Raw genomic sequence first — 3635 nt, 5'->3', positions numbered from 1 at the left:
TGGGTCAAATGGAACCTCTAGTTTTAGTTTCTTGAGTAATCTCTACACTGATTTCTACAGTGGTTGCACCGGTCTGCACTCCCACCGTGAGTGGAGAAGGGTTCCTTTTCCCCACATCCCTGACAGCATTTATTATTTTTTTCATTAAGTTTATTGGTACATTTTAGGTATACAGTACACTTACATTCATCACTGGGATCTTGTACCTTCACATGATATATCTTGGTTCTTATTTTTTCCCCATTCCCCTGCCCTCCCTTTACCCCCTCCTCCCTTCCCTATTCACAAAGACATTGTTTCCATTTTTTTCCTTTTCTCATTTTTTTTTCTTTTCCCTTCTTTCATTTCCCCTACCCCTCCCACTTCCCCTACCCCTTTAGACCTTTTCTTTTTATTTCACATTATCAATTATACATTTTGATTTTTATTTATACTTTTAGTTTCTCATACCAGGAAACTATTTGGTATTTACACACATGTGTCCTATTTATTTCACTTGAGTATCACCTAATCCATTTAGCTATAAATGTCTCTAATTTCTCATTCTTTATGACTGAGTAGAACTCCATTTTAGTTAAAAAAAAAACAACAAAAAAACCCAGCACATCTTTATCCAGTGTCCAGTTGATGGGCAATTGGGCTGTTTCCAAGCTTTAGCTATTACAAACTGTGTCACTATAAACTATTGTATGATTCTTTTAATTCTTTGGGGAAGATCCCCAGCAGGGGAATAGCTAGGTCAAATGGGACCTCTAGTCCTAGTTGTTTGAGGTATCTCCGTATTGATTTCCACAGTGGTTGCACCAGTCTACACTCCCACCAACAATGGAGAAGGGTTCCTTTCTCCCCACAACCCCACCAGCATTTGTTGTTGGTTGATTTCTTGATAGCAGCCATTCTTTATGGGGTGAGGTGGAATCTCAGTGTTGTTTTTATCTGCATCTCTCGAATGACCAGTGATGTTGAACATTTTTCATGTTTATTTGCTGCTTTTACTTCTTTGTCTGAGAAATGTCTGTTCATTTCAGATGCCCATTTCTGAATTGGGTCTATATATTTGGGGGGGGGTTCTGATTTTTTTTTTAAGTTCTTTTTTTTTTTACTTTATTAGAATACTGAGTTCAATTCACATGTATATTTTTCTCTCCCCACCATCTCCATGTCCGACCACCACTACTACTATGTCTTTTCATAACATTCCATACATACTTAAAACCAAGCAAAGGGTGGAGTTCCATCTTTAAAAACTAAGTAGGCATTTTGGACAACACATTCTTGGCAATGGAACCTGGACATTTATCAAACACGGTAGGGAAAGTTCTCACTTTGCACTATAAAAAGGATAGCCAGATATCAACTGTTAAAGAAATGAAATAAGACAGAAAATTTTAACAAAATGTTTAAACTGTTTTCTTAAAGAGACTTCCTCTACTGCCAGAAATCTTGAATAGCCACCTGGTCAGTCATCTGGAAACAATTCTTCACATAATTTTTGAACTTGGCTTCCACTTCGGGAAGAGAACCACCCTTTTCTACACTTGCTTTCATTTTTGCTTTAACGTCTTCTATGGAACTATGTCATTTGGGTGTTTTAGGAGTCTTTTCTTGTGTTTTTTAAGGATTCTTGATCTTTTGATTTTGGTGTTGATGGTTTTGAGTCTTTTCCATTCTGATTTGATTTTTGTGCATTTTTGGCTGGAGTATCTCATATGGATTTCTTCACTGGTGCTTTCTCTTCAGTTTCCTCATCATCAAAATCATCATCATCAAGGGCCAGGGATTTAGCTCATTGGTTCCACTGCCTGTCTCACAAGCACACGGTCCCAAGTTCAATCGTTGGTATAAAAAAAAAAAAAACCACCCAAATCATCGTCATCATCATCATCATCATCACCTTCAGCAGCAGCTAGTTTTACTTTTTTCTTTGAAACCTTGCTACCATTTCCAGGGGCAGAACACTTTCCAGATATACTTAAGAGTTTTACATCCTCTTCCTCCTCCTCCTCTGATTCTGCATCTTCCTCCACGCTCCTAAGTGCTGTACACTAATATGCACAGCCCCTGAACCACACTTCAACCTTAAGACAACAGGTAGTGTAATTGCAAAGCCCCCAAGGGAAACCATTGGCTGTACAGACATTGTCAAATTTGCTAGTGTTACTTTAATTGGACTGCCTTCATAATTCGTTGCCTATGCTTCCACAATGTGCAATTCATCGTTTGCACCATCCCCTAAACTGACCATTCTTAACGACAACTGGTGCTCATTTTCATCATTATCCACCTTAAAGTGATCATCTTTGTGCACCTTTAGTGCACAACCAAAAAGATAGTTCTTTGGCCTCAGGGGGCTCATGTCCATATCCATCAAATCATCCATGGAGTGGTGGCACACACAAGTGGGAGAGAATGGAGATGGAAATAAACAGCTACTGCCCCCAGAGAACAGACACACAGGATGGAATCATACCGGGGATTTAAGTTCTTTATGTATTCTAGATAGTAGTCCTTTGTCTGAGAAAACAGCTGGTAAAAATTTTTTCCCACATTGTAGGTTGTCTTTTAGCTCTATTGGTGGTCTCTCTTACATTGCAGAAGCTTTTTAATAAGATGAGATCCCAGTTATTGATTCTTTGTGCTAGTTCCTGTGCTACTGAGGTTTTGTTCATTAAGTCTTTTCCTATGCCAGTGTGTTCAAGAGTTCTACCTAACCTATCTTCCAGCAAGTTTAGTGTTTCTGTTTTAATATTTAGATCTTTAATCCACTTCAACTTTAGTTTAATGCATAGTGAAAGATAGGGGTCTAGTTTTCATCTTTGGCAGGTTGAAATCTAGCTTTTCCAACACCACTTATTAAAGAGGATATCTTTCCTCCAGTGAGGATGGTTGGCTCCTTTGTCAAAGATGAGCTGGCTGAGTATGTCTGAATTGTTTCTGTATCTTCTAATCTATTCCACTGATCCTTCAGTCTTTTTCTTTGCCAATACCATGCTGTTTTTATCACAGTGGCTTTGCAGTATAGTTTCAAGTCAGGCACTGTGATACCCCCTGCCATGTCTCTGTTGCCTAGAATTGCTTTTGCTATTCTAGGTCTCTTCTGGTTCCAAATGAATTTTTGGATTGTTTTCTCTTGTTCTGTGAAATATACTGTTGGAATTTCAATTGGGATTGCATTGAATCTATATAGCAGTTTTGGAAGTATGGCCATTTTCACTCTATTGGTTCTTCCTACCCAGGAACAAGGGATATCTTTCCATTTTCTTATATACTCTTTGATCTCTTTTTTTCAGAGTGCTGTAGCACACAATGTATTCAATGTAGAGGTCTTTTGCTTCCTTTGTTTGATTGATTCCTGGATATTTCCTTTTTGGGGGATGTTATTGTGAAAGGAATTATTTCCCCAATTTCTTTCTCAGTGAGTCTGTTATTTGTGTACAGGAAGGCTATTGATTTTTGAGTGTTGACCTTGTATCCAGCTACTCTACTGAATCTGTCAATTAAGTCTAGAAGTCTTTTGGTAGAGTTTTTTTGGGGTCTTCTATGTAGATATCATATTGTCAGCAAATAAGTTTAACTTATAACAAATACATTTAAATAAGTTTAACTTCTTCCTTTCCTACCTTTATTCCTTTTAT

At 37.8% G+C, this 3635-nt stretch overlaps 1 pseudogene; it reads right to left on the bottom strand.

Moving 5' to 3' along the window:
- Positions 1 to 1413: 1413 nt before the first annotated feature.
- On the bottom strand, positions 1414 to 2380 carry LOC147830515 (nucleophosmin-like; annotated as a pseudogene).
- Positions 2381 to 3635: the final 1255 nt, after the last annotated feature.

Source organism: Heterocephalus glaber, unplaced genomic scaffold, assembly GCF_053883595.1.
Source record: "Heterocephalus glaber isolate CG9 unplaced genomic scaffold, H.glaber_assembly_v1.0 deba00000122, whole genome shotgun sequence".
Classification (NCBI taxonomy): domain Eukaryota; kingdom Metazoa; phylum Chordata; class Mammalia; order Rodentia; family Bathyergidae; genus Heterocephalus; species Heterocephalus glaber.
This window is presented reverse-complemented; position numbering and strand designations above follow the sequence as displayed.